General features: G+C 34.4%; 1 long non-coding RNA gene across 3 annotated transcripts in view; it reads right to left on the bottom strand.

Annotated features, from left to right (window-relative positions):
- The window catches only part of LOC143679344 (uncharacterized), a 118965-nt gene that overhangs the window by 80261 nt on the left and 17991 nt on the right, over positions 1-20713 (bottom strand). For all 3 annotated transcript variants that reach the window (XR_013173669.1, XR_013173670.1, XR_013173668.1), the window contains one exon: positions 7650-7754. This is a non-coding gene — a long non-coding RNA (uncharacterized LOC143679344). The remainder of the gene's footprint in view (positions 1-7649; positions 7755-20713) is intronic.

Consider the following 20713-nt stretch of genomic DNA (forward strand, 5'->3'; position numbering starts at 1 on the left):
GATAAGGGTATTTTGAAAGTTGATATCCCTCACTTGCTAAGATTTTGTATTTGCTTGGGTTTGCATTGAAGCTCTCCTTTTGCACTTGCTTTGTCAGTAATTCTCAATCAAACCCTGATCCAGACCTCATACAGGGCTTACAACTCTACTTGAGGATCTGTTAAAAGCTAGGCAGATAGGCCATTTGCCAGGCTGCACTTTCTGCTTCTTCCCAGGAGATGGCAATCTTGGATTACTTCTTCCCCTCAGGCCTACCTCTCCCTGACTGTGGCAAGTGGCTGAATTGGATGGAGACCTCCTGCAATTCTACCCAGGACCACTGGTCTCAGGGCATGCTGAATGCCACCAACCCCAGAACTGGGGGTTGGGGAGTGTGTACCTCATCAGAGAGACTGCGTGTGGGTCTGATGGGTCTGGCTGCCCCCAAGCTCCCACTTAGAACAATCTTGGCTTATGAGGCTGGGTATTTCAACTGCCCCTGCCAACAGAAATTCCTCACAGCTTCACATGGTATGGCTTGGCACAGCAGAACTTGCTTCTTTGTCCCTGCCTCTCTGTCTGTGCATGCCTGGTCTCTCTGAGCTTCCATGGGGAAAGTGGCACAATGCTGAGACCCAATAAGTCTTTTTTACTGGCCAGTTGTCAGACTAGATCTACTCTGCATCATCTCCTTCTCCCAGGGGTAGAGTCCCCAGTGTTTGCCAAATAACCAGGTGCGTAGAGCAGTCTGTCTCAGGGTCAGGAACAGGAATGTGCACTGGCTGGATGGTCTCTGGACACAGGAAGAACAAGTCTGCTGGCTTCTCAGTTCCTCACAGGCACTCCCAGCTCTGGAACTGTGAGGGGATACTTCCCAAGTAGCTGCAGAGTAGGCTGGAGTACAGGGGCACTCTGCTCCTTTTGCAGCCACACTTTCCTGAGTACCACCACTTGCCCCCAGTGAAGTCACAACTGAGTATACTCCCCTCATTCTCTCTGTTTCAAACTTTCTGCTGTTTTATCCAGGGCTTCCTTATGTGGTGTAGAAGACCCTCTCTGGTCACTCAGACCCTGAACTGCAGTTCTGGCCATTGTTCTGACATTTCTTTTGTTCCACAGAGCAGAGCAGAGCTCCAACACTCCTATTCTATCATTTTCCTGGAAATGTACACTCTTCAAAATCAGTATATTATTTTAAATAAGCAAATCATGACCTTTTTTCCTAATGTTTAGAGAGTCTACTCTGAAAGGGCTAAAATTGGTCCCAAAGAATTCTTTAATCTTTTTAATCTTTTACTCCACAGAAGATCCTAAACTTTGTATGTAACTGCATTTGGTTACACATGACTTCATATCTCAACTACTGACCATTTAATTTGAAGTTTTCATGCACCCATCCTTTCACTCACTTTGGTGACATATAACCACCATTTAGCATGCCAGAAACCACTATTATAAATTGGATAATAAGACTAAATCTATATATTCTGATTTGAAATCCAACACCTTTTCAATAATTAATCCTACCTCTTCAGATAACTCAATGACACAGCCATAATTAAACAATGTCCTCTTAGTCAACCAAAGCATTTAAAGGAAATAATTTTCCTTTAATATCTCCAGGATATTTACTTCATTGTCTATTTTTCAAAAGTTTCTGAGGTAGAAATATGTGATGAGTGCTAATTAACAGTCAAAAAGAACTAAATAATTCATAAAAGTTACTTAAACAAAATTGGACTAAACTATAAGAGGAAGCTTTTGAATCTTCCTATTCCTTAATGTTGGTATGGGGGTTTGAACCTGTATGTACCCCAGAAAAACATGTTCTTAAAGTTAATGCATTTGTGTGGGTGTGCACTTATTGTAAGTAGGACTTTTTAATGAGACTAATTCAGTTAAGGTGTGACCCTCCTCCTTCAGGATGGCTCTTAATCCTATTACTGGAATCCTGCATGAACAGAAGCAATACCAAGAGAGAAAGCCATAGAAACAAAAGGCTGAAATCAACAGAAATCAGAAGAGAAGGGGGAGACCAACAGATGGTTCCCTGTGCCTTGCTGTGGCAGAGGAGCCCAGGATTGCCAGCAACCTGCCTTTGGGAAGAAAGTTTTGTCTTGATGATGCCTTGATTTGGTGTTCCTGACCTCAGCCATGTGTGAATAAATTCCCATTGTTTAAGCCAATCCCATTTCATGATATTTTCTTTGAGCCACCTAGCAAACTTTTAGTTTGTTAATGCTGCCAGAAATGCAATATACCAGAAAGGGCTGACTTCTATAAAGGGGGTTTATTATGTTACAAGCTTGCAGTTCTAAGGCCATAAAAATGTCCAAACTAAGGCATCCAGAAAAAGATATCTTGGTTCAAGAAGGGTCGATGGACCAGGAACACCTCTGTCAGCTGCAAAGACACATGGTTGGCATCTGCTGGATTCTTTGGTTTCTCATTTCTTCCCCAGGAGGATTCTCTTTCTTCATTTCCAAAGGTCGTTTGCTATGTGGGCTATGTTGGCTCTGAGCTTTTGCCAAAATAATTCTCCCTAAACAACTCCAGTAAGTGACCCACCCTGAATAGGTGGAGACACATCTCCATGGAAACTAATGAATCAAAAGTTCCCACCCATGACTGGGTGGCTCCCGTCTCAATGCAAACAGCTTAATAAAAAGGTCCCACCCAACAATATTGAATCAGGATTAAAGAACCTGGCTTTACTCAGATACAGAATGGTTTCAAACTGGCACAGAAACTAAAATAGCTGCCTAGATACCTAATATTTTCTCTTGAAAGAGCAAAAGTCATGACCATAGAAGAGACTTTTTGTTTTTCCTATTGTTCATTTTTGCACTCAACCGAACTGCTTTAGGTTCCAACACAATTGTTCACATTCCTGGGCTGTAGCACATACAATTTAAACAATGTGATATTTTCAATTTATAATGTTGACCTTATTGTTGGTGCTGTAAGTCAAGAAATATTAAGAAAAATAGTATATAGGAGTGATGTCTTTCTGATCCCATTTATTTTGTGTACTGCTATAGAAATGCCAAGTATTGAAAATTGGTACATTCTGAGAAAATTATTATAATATTGAATCTTATAAAATTCTCCTTTCTGTCTCACAGTTGTCTGACTTCCATGGTATAATGAGATCTATCAAGACAGTGCATTTTTGGAAGGTTCTGTATTTGTTGTGACTTTAAATACAACTGACAGAAGCTGACTCTAGCTGTTTATACTAGAAAGTAAAGTGAAATGAGTGGAATAGGCTGGGGAACCAATCTTTGCAAGAGACAAGAATGCAGAATTTCTAGACACTGAAAGCTGGAAAACTACCAGTGGCTTTGTAGCCAGAAAAGACTGGTTAAGTCAAATTGTTAGTTGGAATCAAACTCCATTTATGTTCAATCACTTTTTCTCTCCTCCCAATTATTTCAGAAGTAAAATGTAAGGAACGTTTCTTGCCCAACCACCCAAGTTAGGGCTAATACAATTTTCCAGATATATTGAATGTAACAAATAGTCCTAATGATAAAGAAAATTTTGGAGGTGTTACAAAGTAGAATTGATGCCAAACAGTCAAAAAATTCACTACAGCTTATAAGGGAAATGATCTGTATCATAATCCACCTTAATTTGGGACTTTAAGAGACCATATCACAACACACACACACACACACACATACACACACACCTTGGTAGGCACTTTTGTTTTGCTAAAGATTTCAAAATTTAAAAAAATGGGAAAAAGTAAGCTCACGTTTAGGTTATATTTTTTAAGCAATACTACACAAAACTTGGTACTTAAATCTAATTTAAGTAGAATGAACTGAAACTCACATTAGATTTTGTTGTTGTTTGTTTTGTTTTTGTTTTTGTTTTCTGACTTAAGAGGTCACAGACAATTTAATGTGCCCTGGATATAAGAATATTGCTTGGTTAAATAGAAGTAAGGTAATACTTTCCTCAAACAGGGCAAATGTCCTGACTAGACTTGGCTTTACACTTCAAAAATAATTTATCATGCTAAATGCATTCCTCATAAGGCATATATAATGACAAGACATTTCATTATACACCATCTTAACTGATCTGGAGAAGCTTGATTAGAATACATTTTACACTGTCTGATGTTTTGAACACTGACATATTATGGAGTTGCTATCATTTCTGTGAGATATTTGCCCTCTAAAGAAGTCAAGCTATTTATTTTCTATTTTAGCTTTGTATATCGTCACATGGTATTGTAAGCTGTTCATAAATAATAGGTGATCTCAAAACTTATCACACTGCAAAATCTAAACTGGATCTGATAGAAATAATTTCTTTTTTCAAGTAAAATAAACTGTAAATGATTTATTCATATTATTATTTAATCAGAGAATCATATCCCAGTAATAGATAAATATAATGCTATATGCAAAATCAGTTTCTGATTGAGAAATGTCATATTGGTTATCTATTCTTGAAAAACGTATCTCAGCATGGGTTCTGTAGTTCTTACCCCAGTTCCCCCAAAACTGTGTTCCCTCATAAACCCAGGTATGGTTGCCTTAAATGTTACAACCTTCCTTGAAAGAAGAAGACAGATATGGTTCAGTGGTATGTACAAGGGAACATCGATCACAATTGGATGAACTGCTTCACTTTGAATGAATTAACTCCTGGTTATTACTTTTTTGGACCTATTGCTACTTAGTCCCAGGAGAACATAGAAATAATACTGTTAGAAATTTCAGTCCAAGTGTGACGGAAAGTGGGAAATTTAAGGAATGTAAATTTATAAGGTTACATTCCTTGAGCACTTAATAAGATCTTGGCACTGTTTTAAGAACCTGGCATATATAACCTTATTTTATACATTAAATTATTTACTGATAGATAAAGAACTGTACCACAGAGAGGGAACATCTATTCCCAAAGTAGAATAACAAGAGTGAATCCAGGATGTGAAATCAGTGATTCTGAGTCCATGCCCTCCCTCTCAAACATACAATACTACATATTTCACCTAAAGATGGATGTAATATATAAACAACTGATGTGACAAATAGCAGTTGTGTAAATGATATGCTTTAGGCCTTGGGCTAAACACTCTATCTTCTCTATAGTAATTGGGATAATAATCATCCTGGTTCTATATCAGGGGCAACATCATAAGTTTTTGTATGATTTTTAAAATTATTATTTTGAAAATTATGAAACTTAAAAAAGTTGCAAGTGTCACACAAAGGACAGTTTCCGTTTTTTTTTTGAAATATTTCCATATTCTTAAAACAGGTCCTATCATTCTTGAATATTTGAATATGTAATTATGCAAAGACTTCTTCCTATATCACCATGTGTAACCACCCAAATCAGTATATATCACTAACATCTAATTTTCAGATTCCATTCAAGTTTTGTTAATATTTCCAATGATGTCCCTTAAAATAAGGACAGCTATTTTGAGAATGTCTCTCAGTTTGTTTTTTTTTTTTTTTCTGATGTTTCCTCATGATTAGATTAAAGATGGAGAATTTGGTAAGATTATCACAGTCTGTATTGTTCTCATTCGATCATATAGTGTTGTAGTGTGCTAGCTGCTGGAACGCAGTATACCTGAAACAGAATGGTCTTTAAAAAGGGGAACTTAATAAGTTGCTAATTTACAGTCTGAGGCTGAGAAAATGTCCAAATTAAAACAAGTCTATAGAAATGTCCAATCTAAGGCATCCAGGGAAAGATAACTTGGTTCAAGAAGGCCAATGAAGTTCAGTGTTTCTCTTTCAGTTGGAAGAGCACATGTCAAACATGGCAACACCTGCAGGCTTTCTCTCTAGGCCTCTTGTTTCATGAAGCTTCCTGGGAGGCATTTTCTTCTTCATCTCTAAAAGTCACTGGTTGGTGGACTCTGTTTCATGGTTCTGCAGCATACTGAAGCTTTCTCCAAAATAATTCTTCTTTTATAGGATTCCAGTAAACTAATCAAGACCCACATAGAATGGGTAGAGACACATCTCCATCTAATCAAGTTTAATACCCACAATTGACTGAGTCACATCTCTATGGAGATAACTTGATCAAGTTTTCAACCTGCAGTACTGAATAGGGATTAGAAAAAAACACTGCTTCCACAAGATTGGTTAGTATTAAAACAAGGTACATGCATCCTTTCAAACCAGCACATACAGTATAGCAAAGGATTTTAATTTCACTCAGTATTGAAAATGCCCATTTTGATCATTACTCTCTGCCAGATTTCTTGGGGTAAAGCTACTTTTTTTATTTTTCCTTTTGTAACTAATAAGCATTCTGTAGTTGGGTATGTGGGTGGGGGACTACTTGGAACCAATGTATGTATCCCAACTCTTATCTAACTTTCAATTTATTGGTGTTTATTCATATGAACCAGGACTAATGATTTCTTATTTTATTCAATGTTTCGATCTCCTACTATTGTTATTTATTTATTTTTATATTCTTCATTTCCTATACCTATGTGAGTTTCCTCAAGCTGCATTTTGTGTCCCTTTGACATATCCCTATCAATCTTTGAGCCCTTCCTTGTTTTCTGGAACAAGAGGCCCATGCTCATTTCTGTATTTTCCCTAAAATTAGCCATTTCTCTGAAAAGTCTTTATCACTTTTAGCATAGAAGGGAATTTAGAGTTAAGTTTTGGGTGCTCATTGTGTTCACTGCTGCTGGGATTTAACTGATCTCAGAAAATATTGGAAAGATTGGGCAGATATAGAATATCATCCCTCATATACATACACACACTTATTTCCATATGTTTATATATATATATATCTCCATAGTGAAAGGAGCTTATTCTAATGCCTCAATTCCAATTGAACATAAGGGAAATTCTACTTTTCTCCATTTTCTTACTTATATTCTCTTTCTGATGATGAGATACCTGGCTCCCAAGATCCTTAGTATATTTAGTTATTTGATTAGTGTTTCCCCTCTCCTCTAAATAGCCAATTTCCCATTGCCACTCACATCTCCTTCCCCAGGGGTGGAGGATCTAAACTCAGGATTCCACACCCTCATCAGGCCAAATTTCCTCACTACAAATGGACACTCATCACCCATAAGCTCTCCTGAACCCCATGCCAGGCCTCCCCTCCCGTATCGAATAATTTTTCTCTTCACTTGGTCTTTGGCACCCTACCCACCTGGGCTACCACCCAGTGTGGACATTCCCCTTGCCACATTTGGCTCTGAGGTTCAACATCAGACTGCCTTCTCTGGAGAAACATGTCTCACCTGCTCAGGTTCCCATAACTTGATTGGAGCAACAACCCACCCACGGAGCATATGCCTCACTCCAGCAGCATTCCACCTGTGTGCTTACACCCTGCTCCATCAGGACTGACCCCACACATTGAGGCCCTCCCCTTCTCACCCAAGCTTTAATATCCTATGCCATCAAATTCTCCTGAACAGGAGATCTCACCTCATTCATCTAGGCTCTTACATCCCATGCTTGGTTGCCCATTATTCTGAGCTCCAGCAATCTTCCAGCATGGATGTTTCCCTCACAGGTCTAGGCCACCTCCTTTGATGAATGTTGTCCCTATTGCACTTGGAATCTGACATCCAACCCAAGTGTGCCTTATCTGCTTACTTCTCTCTTGCCATCATGTTCTGCACTAGTTCACCTTCCAGTCAATCTTCTCACCTTTTACCTTATGCTTGCTTGTCCATCTTAGTTGTCTCCCATCCACAAACTAGACACTGATGACAATTCTGCTCTTCTCCGCTTAATGGGCTTAGCACAGAATTGCTTGAAAGGAAAGAAATGGGAAGAAGAGAAGTTAATAAGAAGATGAAGGTCAGGAGAAAGGGAAAGAGGAAGGGAATATAGGGAGAAATACACTTTTAAAGTACCTGGTGATTCCAGGTAAACTCTAAAAGGTGAGTATCTCTTTGCTTTTCTAGCTTTAGTTTTGAGTGTTAGCTGATTGTCCAGATAATAGCCAACCAATTCCTCTTGCCAGTAATTGGTCCAGTGATGGATATGGGACTCAGTTCTATTAATAATATGTGAAGAGAGTTCTGCTGGGATGTTTATGGGACAAAGTTTCAACCTTTCTAAAAAGGACAAATTTGAATCGCTGATCTCTTTTTACTTCTGGAGGTTGTGTGTATGCAGATGATTCCTCAGATGGCTTTACATAAAGGAAGCAGTGAACATATGCAGGGAAGTACAACCAGGAGGAAAAGACAAGCAAGATTTCTGAAGTAACAGCTTATAGTTTGATCTAGCTCTGGACATCCTGTAAAGTCTCCAAATTTCCTTACTCTTTGAAACAGTTTTCTTTGCGTGCCGCTATAAGTGTCACAACCACTACCCTACAGTAATTGTTTTGCAAATATGAAGAATATAAATGAAAGTGGGTATTTTTGTAGCCACATGGGTAAAGAATTATGTTTGTCTTTTAGAAATTTCATCTTTTTTTTATTTTTCTAGCAGTTCTAATAGTTTGCAAGATTTTTTCTTGATTTACTGGAACATGTCCTAGTTTAGTCTGTAGTTTGTCCATATTGCAAGTTACCAATGGATATTGATAATTTAGGTTCTTTATCAGAATATCCCAAATGTTCCTGTAATTCAATTATTTAATCAACATTTAAAACCAAAAGCTATATGTAAATATGATGCTTAAAAAGAGGAAGAGAAATATTTTTAGAAAACATAACATTTATTGAAAGCATTGAACTATAGAATTGATTATAAATACTTATAGAAAAAAGGTTAAGATTACACACATAGATATTTAAAACAAATGTAGACTAAATTAAAAACAACCTGAATTAAATAATATCAGAAAAAAACCAGAATATGTCAAAACAAAATGAAATTCACAAGAACTTAGCAAGGGAGGAAGAAAAAGAATGAATACCCCATGCTACAAAGAAGGAATCACACAAAATTATATTTTATTCTTATTGACAATATTTAGAGAAATACATATTCCTAATTAAAAGTTAAGACCACCATTATTCTATCAAAAAAGAAAAATCAGTCCATGTATTCAAAATTTCTTAAAAAACAAAATTAAGCACTCTGTAGATCCCAAGTGGGAACACAATAAAAATTAAAAAGGAAGCATTAAAAAATTGCCTAGGAAATAATGCTCTTATTTTTATACATACCATTGCCTATACATATCATCATAATGAGGCATAAAAATAGTTTGTTATTTTTGTGAATAAAAAGCAAAGATACAGAACTTACATTTAAAATTTGCAAAGAGCTTTTGAATGGAAGAAAAATCAAAACTAAAATTATACAACATTTGGAAAACAAAAATAATGAGAATACTTTGTATTAAAACAAAGATCTCAAAGAAAATTCATAGCTTTATAAAAACAATTTCATCTAAGAAAAAAGACCATGGAAACCCACTAAACATTTGCACTAGATTGTATCCACTGTCTCAAATATTCCCCTGCCTTTCAGTGAGAGGGTCGAACATCTCCTATTGCCCTGTGGTTTTCAGGGTCTCCTGAAGAGGTGTGTACATCCCCTCACCATTGGCTTGGACATGGCAAATGAAATATGAAAGAGTCTGCCACATGCCGTCTTCTACCAGGTGCTTTAAGGACTGCTGTGTCTCCATAGGTCCCTTGGTCTTTTCCCTCTGCAGCTAGAATGGCACGTCCCACACAAGGCCTCCCCCTCCTGGCTCACTCTTCAACGTGAAGCCACAAGAATGCCCCGTGAGCAGAGCCACAGCAGTTGGCCAGTGTCTATAAAGGAAATGTGAGCAAGGAATAAATGATTTTTCTTACAAACTACTGAGATTCAGGGAGTTATTTTTTACTGTGGCGAAATTGAATAATACCACATGGTATCTAGCTCTAAAGACAAAAAAACAAAACAATGAAACAAAAAAAATGAGGAATTCAAGTAAAAAAAGTGAGAGAAAGGTATCTGTAGAAATGAAGGTTTATATTGCTTAGTAAAGTAAATTAGGATTGCTAAGTGAACTGAACAGTGGATTTGTAGCAAAAGTCTTTTAAATTTGGCAAATTACTATCTAAATAAATAAAAAAGAAAGAAAATGAGCAACAAAAAAGTCACTAAAATTATTTCAATGTATATAAGAGTAAAAGTAACTATTAAGAAATGTAAATGAACTATTAGAACATAAATAAAAACGCATCCATTCATTATTATGTGTCAAGGTGATTTCAATTTTTTTAAAGTAAACTAATAAAAAAACAAAAATGGAAACTATAATTGTGAATATTTATTTGCTAACAGGTGCAAAAGCTTATCCAGGAATCAAAGCAAATATTTATACTTAATCCATTATTTATTTATTGTCTTTTTTCTCAATTAGCATGTAAATTCCTGAAGGAGTATTTCACCCACAAATAACCTCTATGCTCCTCATGTATGCGCTTTATTGAACAAGTGAGCAGAATGAAAGAATCCCAAATTATGAAATTAAGTATTTATTTTTGACAAAAGAAACTATTTAAAAGTTAGAACTAAATAAGATAAATAGAATTGTTCTAAGTGGATCATATGTAGCATTATAAAAAAGTGTTTTTAGGGACCCTGCCAGTTTCAAAAAAGTCCCATTCACTACAATCATATGAGGGAAGATCTGGACATCCTTTGGCAGAATGAAAATAGGGGTATAAAGCCAACATAAGCCCTTGGTGGCATACGAGCCTGCAGTAAGCAGGAATGGCCATCTGCGTACAATGAGGTACACGTCACTAACGAAAATAACATTGAGGGAAAGAAGCCAAACACAAAAGGGTAAAAACTAATTAATTGTGTTTACATGAATTTCAAACACAAGCAAAATTCGGCTATTATATTTCAAGTCAGGATATTGATTAGCCTTAGTAGGAAGGAGAAGGGAGCATGGAGGGGCTTCTGAGAAAATGCAAGTATACTATTTCTTAATCTGTGTAATTCTTTCACGAATGTGTGTATTTTGTAAAAATGTGTTAATTCGTACACTTATTTAAGTTTGTATAAGTAATACTTCATAAAAACTAATACAAAAACAAATGAAGAAGAGCAAATTAAAAGGGGTTTAAATGAGCAGTAAAAACAGTAAAGCACAGATGACGGGAGTACACTGGGGACACATAGGGAATGTGAATTTTTTTTCACTTTCTCTTTCCTGTTGTGTCACAAGATTTTGGAGAATTTGAATGCTGAAATGAAACAGCCCTTTGCAGAAATAATAGCCTTTTAAATCTTGTAAACCAGAAAAGTATCCCTTTGGAATTTGGGGGAAGAGACACATATCTTCAATTATTTCCTCCATTCAGAGAAATAAAATTAAGATGAGGGTGACAAATAGGATTTTGCAGTGTAGTTGATTTTTTTCTTCCCTTGCAGTGCTAAGAAATGAGGATCTAGGAAGGTAAGTAAGGTGCTAGTTTTATTATACTGGTTTTATGGTCTAAACAATAAAGGAAAAGGGTGAAGGAATTTTTCAGTTTTCTTTTCAAGTAAAGAGTGAGTTCAGAGAGAAGAATGCAAGAAGGGATAAAATCTCTTCAGAAATAAACAGAGAAGTCATCTTGTGCAGCTACTACTGTGTGTATCAATAAAGAACTCACATATGATGTATTCAACTGAGGAGAGGTATTTCTCTAAAGTGCTAATACAAATGACTTTGTTTCCAGCATCATATCTTTCTTTTAAAAGTAAGTATTAAAAAACTAAAAATAAAAAGTATTATATGCTGTTATATTTCTTTGGATTTTGAAGAAAGAACTTGGAAATGGCATCTATTATAATAAGCAGTGTCACAAGATGGGGAAAATGTCATGTTTTCTTCTCTTACCAACAGTTGCAGGAATATCCCCAGATTAAAGAAAATGAACTAAAGTACACCAATCCATTCTTTTTAATGTTGATAAATGAAATATTCCAAAGCTGTCACTCATTTCCAAATTAATTCACAATTAGTTCTTCTAATGGAAGCAACTAGTGTTTAAAATCCCTTAATATACCAGGATCCAAAACTTGCTACACATTCTTTATCACCAAATTGTTTATGCTACTCAGAACAAAAATCATAATTTGTTCCTTATGCTTCTTTTTCCCATGCTACAAGTTTATTTAAGTTGTGCACACCCATGAATATATTAAGCTCTAGTTCATTTTTAGATACCATGCTTTTGGAAATTCACAAAGTAATAAAGCAAAACCATAAGTATAAAATCTAATTTGGGAAACAAATGCAATAATTATTTATTGATTTGTGAATAAAACATTTCTTTCATGTCTTCCCTATGAGTTGTTTTTCTTTGACATAAGCAACTCTCTATATGTGAAATGGGAGGCTCATTTCAATCTATTATTTAATCACTCTAGGCAACGTTGTCAAATTCAATTGTATTATCTGTTAGTCATGATGAACATATAAGTTTAATATTGTCTTTCATATAATTTCCTGAAATAAAATGGAAATATAAAAATAAATGACTATTATGTATAAATTGACTATGATCATTAAAAGTTTTTGTGTGGACACATGCTTTGTTTTGTTTTTTTTTTCCTTTTGGTATGTACCTAGGAGTATGATTGCTAATTTTTTGTGATAGCTACAACTTTAGTTTTATAAGAAATGACTAAACTGTTTTCCAAAGTAGCTGTACAGTTTTGCATTCTGTAAGTTCCAATTTTACCACATTCTTGTAAACACTTTGCTTTATCATTTTGTAATATTTAAACTACTTTATCAAGTATATCTTACAGTTTATCCAGTTTTCTAGTTGTTTAAGCATCAGGATGTAAGTACAGTTCCTTGTTACTCAAGCTTAGCCCAAAGATGAAGTCTTCCAATTTGACTTTTTAAAGCAATATACTAGCACTAACTTGATAAAAAATAAATTTGAAGAGATAGCCATCTGAGGATAAGGAAGAGGTATTCAAATAAGATTGCTAAAACAACTGTACACGCACACACCACACACACACAGGAATACATGTTGTCAAAATCAGAACTACATACTTGGAAGAAAATTAAGGACCAAACAGTAAAACACAGAGGGAAAGAAGCTAGAAAATCTGCTATCAGAATAAATGCAGCTGCAAAAGAAAGAAAAAGATTAAATTATTAGCAGTAATACTTAAATAGAAATAATAAAATTTTATGAGTTTAAGAAAGAAGTGGCATCTCAAATAGAAAAGATTATGTCATTAAGACCCAAATGGTCTTTTAAAAAATCTATATATAATTGTGTTTTTCATTCCAACAACAGTAATTTTTATTTTCTTGACAATTATTTGTAGGCCAAAAAATTTACAATTAAGGCAATTCCTAGTAAATTACCATGATCTTACTGGATCCTTCTCATAAGAGCAGTAAAGTTAGATCCTTATTGACTGTAAAGAATATTAAAACACTGCTCTTTCCTATTAGCATAATCAAGGGCTATCATTAATGCATAATAGGTGCCAAGAACTATCCCTTTCAATTCTCACATCTATGTAGTTCTCCACCTCTCACATTTAATATATGAGTATTTAGATTAAGAAAATTTGAATAATTTACCCAAAGTGACCCAGCTAGTAACTAACCTATCCCAAATATAGCTTTCCAGCCTGGCTAAAACTCTACTCATGGGTTGCCAGCTCTATGAGGCATGGGATACTACAGCTAAAATAACAAATGTCAAATCATCATAACCTCTTTTCATCACTCAAATATGCCACCTAGGCGAACCTGTAGTTTAAATGACATAAATAAAAATAAATAACTGGAGAAAGTGCCCAGATTAAATACCTATCAAATCTAATATTTGTGAAAATAAAGTCAAAACATCTCTGAAATCTTCCATGGAAGTAAAACATGTCTCTGAAAGCTAAATTTTAGAAGCCCATTAATAATATCCCTTGGATTTTCATTTGCTCTCTGGCCACATCCTGAAGCCCATTCCCAAAAATAAAATCACTTGATTTATATACTAATAAATCTAAAATGATAAGAATGTTCTCAATTTTTATAAAAACAAATATATTTTTCTGATATTAGGCTCATATAATAGTTGAGGAATTTTTCAAATTGTGGGTTGGTATCTTGTGATAGTGATAACTGAATTAGAATATCATAGCATTTCAAAAAGAACTGCACTACATCAAGTCAAATGGAAACAAGGTCTTAAATTTTAGATTTCTATGAATGAAATTCCTGATTACCAGTGTCTCCTCATCTAAATTGAAAACTTCTAACAATACATAGGAAAAATATCTTGGGCAGTCCAAGGATATTTAAAATAAAAACGTAAATAGGATCTAAGCCATATTACACAGCCTCTTTTTATATATGGAATATAATTCCAACCACCCAAAATCCTTATTCAATCTTTCTCACTGATTTTATGTTGAATAAATAAATGGAATATTTACATAATTTTGGAATAGTCTGTTACCAAAGGTATTGATTGTTCTGCATTCTTTCTTACTTTTCCATTTATATACTTTGTGATGGAAAAGGCTTATTTTACTACTAATTTATTGCCACATAACAAAAAAGTAAAATGAATCTGTGTCTCAGATAATTTTATTTCATAATCCTGCATTTCCCTGGGACTCATTGCCTTGAGTACACAAAAATGTCACTACTATCTGAGATCAGGCCACTGAATTATATATAACTGACCTTCTACCCAACAACAGCAGTTTGCTATTAAAGAATCACTTCACTTCAGAAATCCTAAGGCAAATCTATTACTTCCTCTCTATTTTCAAAATATAAAGAATGTTCCCATGTATTTTCTTTATAACCTGCCAATTAATCTACGTTGCAGAAATTTCAGCAATAAGAACCCAAATGAAATCTCAGAACGGCCTAAATTGAAGCTGATAGGCACAGACTTCGCAAGTATTTTGCTTCCTGGTGCCTGCCCATGAAAAGTATTTTGCTTCCTGATTGGCTAACCATCAAATGATTCTTCAATGAATATTATGTCAGAAAACTTTGCTGAATTTTTAAGAAATATTTCATATTTTATATCCTACTTGACATAAATCCGGATCAAATCATGTTAAATTAAATCAATACCATTTATAAAGTTTGCAGGAATTATAGTTGGCAAATTGTACTTGATAATATTTTCTCACAGCAACATTTACTACATACTTGTAGTAACGAACAGAATCAAACAAAAGACGTTTTTTCATAAATTTAATGGAACACAAAATCAATTGTAGGAGCAAGTAAATGCTGAGTTAAGACCGAAGAGATTTACTCGGCTGCTTTAACTGATGCTGTAACTGAGATACATGACAAATGCACGGCAAAATCACTTCCACAAAATAAAATGATCAGAATCATTCTTTGATAATCATATTTTGTAAATGGTGTGGTGTGTGCATGCGTGTGTGTGTGTATGTATTTCTCCCTGCAGAAAATCTGAACTTGGGAAACTTTTAATTTTGTTTCTACTGTTTCTCTTAATTTTCCTAAAGAATCTTTAAAATGAAAATCCATCGATATTTCCTCAACCATATATTTTAAGAGTAAACTTACATTCCTGATCTGTCGTCTATGCCATCCACATATTATTTAACCCTTCTACCAAAAGATACATAGAATTTTGATTTACATTACCTCTATGGGAAAATTGTTTAATATGGAAGTAGAGAATGCTATAAAGGGCACTGCATTTTCCTAGACGTTTTGCTTATCTTTTTAAAAACTGCTTTTCCATTTTGCTCCTATGTTTGTCGTTGACCTAGCTTTTAAAGTTTATCTGTAGGCATAACTTGGAAATGCCTTTACAAAGAAAGCAATAACGTACACCCACAGGCATCTGGGGAAGGAATTAGATTTTTTTTTTGGAAAAAGTAGAGTTCCTCTCTATTAATTTCTCGTATTGAATAATATGACATCTAGTGTCAGGAATACTGGAAACCAATGACCATGAGATTCTATGTGAGGCTTGATAGGCTTCTAACTTCTGAAATTGCATTCCACATATAGGGACAGGAGCACAAAAAGTGGGTATTTGTTCATTTACCGTAAAAGATCTGGCATAGTACCTCATGGGGTTTTATTTCCTCTCTTCCTTTGTGACCCCAATTTGACACACTGAAGGCCGTGATGGACTGTGTATTACAGTGCTACCAGTTCACTGATGACATTTTGATTTATGTTATCTTTTGATTGAGCAGGAAAGGGATCATTTTGTTTCCTTTCCTGAGGCAGTAAATTACTTTAGATGAAGGAGAGTGTGATACTTTATGTTTATTTCAACAAAGAAGTGCTTACAGGTATCAGTTTATAATACTATATTTTGGTCCTCCTAAATTGTATACCACTATTTATAGTTAGATTTGTTATCTTGCTTAAATGATTATTTTGCCAAATTCTTTGCCCTTCAACATTAAGTATTCAGTGCTTTGAATTGCACTTATTAATATTATTTTCACAGAAACATCCTGAAAATTTTATTCATTTAATTGTATCTTTTCATCCTTTATAAATCACAGAGGCTTAGCTCTTACATATTTGACTTAAAAATTGTCCCTGTTTATTAAAAGATTCCAAGTAAAATTTTCATAAATTTGTACTTCTGCTATTTCAGCAATGCATAATATAGAAACATGCTATAAGTTTTTTCATTAGTTAAAATGTTTACTTTCAAGCATGTACGATACAATAGCAAGTATTCATAAAAATGATCCTTAGATATTTATAAAATATTAAAATGCTTATGTTATTAAAAGTACTTGTATGTTCTATATGATTTTATTATATTTGTTTTTATCATGTTTATATGCTGAAATATTAATTCAGTCATATATACCAAATATTCATGGGTTGCCTACCAAATGTTGACTCTTTCAACATTTGACTTTTATTTATACTTCACAGGCATTCTTATAGCTAGGTATTATCATATTACTTTTGTAATAGATGAAAGAATAAGGCACACAGAGTAGTACAATGTATTAGGATCATTTTTGTTTGTATAGTGGCCAGCTTTTTAACACTAAGTCTTCAAATTTAATATCTGATTCTCTCTCTGGTAAACTAAAGCTGTGTGAGACTATTACTTACTCTTGAGGTTAACTAGAATATCTCTTTTTCACCAAACCAGGTCATTAGTTTCCAACCTATAGAATGGGATATTGATGAATATACAATGAAATAACACATGCATATTTGATTCTGGTTGAAGATGTGGTACTTTGTGTTTAATACTTCTTTTGACTTTTCAGTATACACCGTGTTAATTACAAGTATTCTAGCACATTTTACCATTGGTATCCTATCATGGCGTTATGTAATGGATATTAGGAATTGAGCTTATATGTTGCCACTTGAAAGTATGAAAGATCATTTACTGAAAAATTCATCCTTCTCTTACTTATGATATGGAAATTGAGATTTTACATTTTTTTACTACATTTTACATTTCAGTGACTAAACCATTTTGTAATCTTAATATAGCTCATTATTAATATATGGAGCATTTTCTATTTGGAAAGACAGAAGCTATCATTTATAAATTAATATTTTGCTATTTTTGAAATGTATGCGAGACACGTAAATAATCAGAAACTCCTTTTCACTGCTTTTTAATAGCTTTATTGAAATATAATTCACAAGAAATAAAATTTCCCTTATAAAGTGTACAATTCAGTGTTTTTGTATATTCGCAGTTGGACAACCATTAATACTTTTCAATTTTAGAACATTTCATCACCCCCAAAAAGAAACATCAAACACATTAGCAGTCACACCCATTTCCCTGGCCCCAGGCAACAACTAATCTACTTTTTCTCTCCATGAATTTGCCTAATTTAGACATTTATAAAAATAAAATCATAAATAGTTTAACAATTTGTGTTAGTCAGGATTCTCTAGAGAAACAGAACCAACAAGAGAGATCTGTAAAATGAGATTCATAAAGGTGTCTCAAGCAGCCATGGGAATGAAAGACTTCACAATACATGTGGATGCTGTGACGCTGACAACAACAATGAAAGATCTGGATGAACTCCACAGGAGAAGCTCACTGGCTGAATAAGCATTGAAAGAGCTATCACTTGATTGAATTATCTTGTTGTGGGAGACACACCTCAGTTGATCATCCACAGATGCAATCAACTGATTGATGATTTAATACACCAGCCTTCCAGTTTATTAGCCAGCCATGAAATATCCTTGCAGCAATGGTCAGACCAGGTGCTTGTCTGGCCAGACAACTGGGCATAATCACTTGGCCAAATTGACCAGAACATAACCATCACAGTCCACCCCTTGACAACTTGGCAGCTGTACCCATCACCTTGAAACATGCTTGATTTCCAAATAGAACACAATAACAGACATAGGTTTTGCCTAACAATGCTCAACTGTCCTGCATACAACTGGAAATGCACTCATCTCTCCAGAATAGGGTGCAAGTCCTTAGGTGGCATTCATTCTTTTTTTTACAAATATTTCTTATTTAAGGAAACAAAGAATCTACTTAGAACCACTAGGGCAGATATCTTAGTTAAGTTAACCTTAGGCATATTTAAATAAAATATCCATACAATTATTGTAAAGCCTGCGTTTGCACAGTATGTTTCATAAGCCAATTTAAAATTAAGGCAACAAGGAAAAACCTACATATTTAGATACCAAAGTTCTTGAATTCTAAGTATTAAACACTAACTTAGATACCACTTGATCAGCTGTCAAAACTGTGAATGTTCTCAAAATATCAAGTAGAAAGTTCTTACAAATATCTGCATTGCTACGATAATGACCTATGTTACTAAATATTTTCCTGATTTCAGGAAAATATGAAGATGCAAATATTTTTAGAGTTAACATATGGAAATCTTAACCACTTAGAATGCATATCTAAGTTAGTTTATCCATACATATATTAAAATATATCTAAGTGATCATTGTAAAACCAATTTAGAATTAAAGCAAGGAAGGAAAAAAATCTATAAATACAGATATCAGAGTTACTTGAATTCTAAATATTAAACAGTATCTTAAATACTATTTGATTAACTATCAAAACTGTGTGTGTTCCCAAAATATCAAGTAAAATATTATTACAACTATCAACTTTGCTATGGTAGTGAGCTATGTTACTAAATATTTCCAGATTTTTGATCTCAGGAATTTATTTTATCTAATATTACTATAACTGCCTATAATTTTTTTAAAACCATTTTTTAGTTGTAAAATATAACAAATAAAAGAAATTTTAAAAAAGCAATAACTTTCAAAGCACACTTAAACAAGCAGCTATAGAACAGTTCACAGGGTTTGTCATGGGCTACCATGCCCTCAGCTCAGATTTTTCCTGAGATCAATGGTGGCTTTATCAGAGTCATAATAATGGAATCATACAATATCTGTCCTGTGACTGATTTATTTCATTTCAACATTACGTCTTCAAGGTTCATTCACATTGTCATATGTTTCAGGACATCATTTTGTCAAAGTACTGCATAATGTTCCATCGTATGTATATACCATATTTTATTTGCTCATCTGTTGATGGGCACCTGTATTGTTTCCATTTCTTGGCAATTGTGAATAGTACTGCTATGAGCATCTGTGTGCAAATGTCTGTTTGTGTCACTGCCCTCAACTCTTCTGGGTATATATTGAGTACTGGCATTGCTGGGTCATAGGGCAACTCAATATTTAGTTTTCCAAGGAATCGCCAAACTGATTTCCACAGTGGCTGAACCATTTTACATTCCCACCAACAGTGAATAAGTGCTCCAATTTCTCTGCATCCTCTCCAACATTTATAGTTTCTTGTTTATTTAATAGCAGTCATTCTTATAGGTGTGAGGTGATATCTCATTGTCATCTTAATTTGCATTTCCCTTACAACCAATGAAGATGAATAGTTCTTCATATGCTTTTTAGCCAACTATTTGTTCTTCAGAAAAGTGCCTATTCATTTCCTCCCCATTTTATAATTGAGTTGCTTGTTCTTTTGTTGGTGAGCTGTATAATTTCTTTATGTACACAGGATATCAAGCCTTTATCTGATATGTAGTTTCCAAATATTTTCTCCCATTGAATCGGCTGCCTCTTCACCTTTTTAACAAAGTTTTTTGAAGCACAGAAACTCTTGATCTTGAAAAAGGAGTTCCCATTTGTCTATTTTTTTTCTTTCACAGCTTGTGCTTTAGGTGTAAAGTTTGAGAAGCTACCTCTTATTACTAGGTCTTGAACATGTTTCCCTACATTTTTCTTCAAAAAGTTTTATGGTATGGGCTCTTACATTTAGGCCTTTGATCCATTTTGAATTAATTTTTGTATATGGTATAAGGTAGGGGTCCTCTTTCGTTCTTTTTGCTATTGAAACCAGCTCTCCCATGCCCATTTATTGAAAAGACCATCTTGTCCCAATTCAGTGGATTTGGGGGCCTTATTGAAGATCAAATGTCCATAAATTTGGTGGTTAATCTCTGCACTCTTGATTCTCTGTCATCTATTTTCAGATGACATGATCCTATACTTAGAAAACCCTGAAAAAGCTGTAGTAAAACTACTTGAGCTAATAAACAAATTCAGCAAAATTTGTTTTTGTGCCAATACCATGCTGCTTTGACCACTGTGGCTTTATAGTAAGATTTAAAGTCAGGAAGTGATAGACCTCCCAGTTTGCTCTTCTCTTTTAGGTTTTCTTTAGCCATCTGAGTCTCTTTCTCTTCCATACAAATTTGATTACCAGTTTTTCCAAGTCTTCAAAGTAAGTTGTTGGGATTTTTATTAGTATTGT

Source organism: Tamandua tetradactyla, chromosome 4 (genome assembly GCF_023851605.1).
Source record: "Tamandua tetradactyla isolate mTamTet1 chromosome 4, mTamTet1.pri, whole genome shotgun sequence".
NCBI classification, from domain to species: Eukaryota; Metazoa; Chordata; class Mammalia; order Pilosa; family Myrmecophagidae; genus Tamandua; species Tamandua tetradactyla.